This window comes from Numida meleagris, chromosome 18 (genome assembly GCF_002078875.1).
Source record: "Numida meleagris isolate 19003 breed g44 Domestic line chromosome 18, NumMel1.0, whole genome shotgun sequence".
NCBI classification, from domain to species: Eukaryota; Metazoa; Chordata; class Aves; order Galliformes; family Numididae; genus Numida; species Numida meleagris.
The window spans coordinates 4,275,497-4,275,964 of NC_034426.1; positions in this window are offsets into that span (position 1 = coordinate 4,275,497).

Sequence of the window (468 nt, forward strand, 5' to 3'; positions counted from 1 at the left end):
CATGTCTCCACGGACAGCAGTCACGTCTCCGTGGATGGTGGCCATGTCTCTGTGGATGGTGGCCACATCTCCACAGGCAGCAGCCACATCCCCGTGGATGGCGGCACTGGGAAGGGCTGCGGGCACCCCCTAAGCACGGCGTTATCTAAAGGCTCTGTGCAGAAGGGGCTCTCTCCGGGTTTCTGACGGGAGTTCTGAAGCCGCGTTTCTGTTTGGTTCATGGAGAGGATGGACAGAGAGGAACATGGCGGGGACGGGGCTCCCGGCTGGGAGCCAGGAGAACCCCAGCAGCGGGCGGGGCGGCGCGGGGGCACACGGAGGCTGAGGCCTCTGCGGGCCGCGCTGAGGCGCCGGGCGGGCGGAGGGCGCTGCGGGCGGTGAATCAGCAGCGGGGCGCCGCTCCCGGCAGGGCGGGCCGCAGGGGGGCGGGCTGAGGGGAGGCCATTTTGTGGCGCCGCGCGGGGCGCG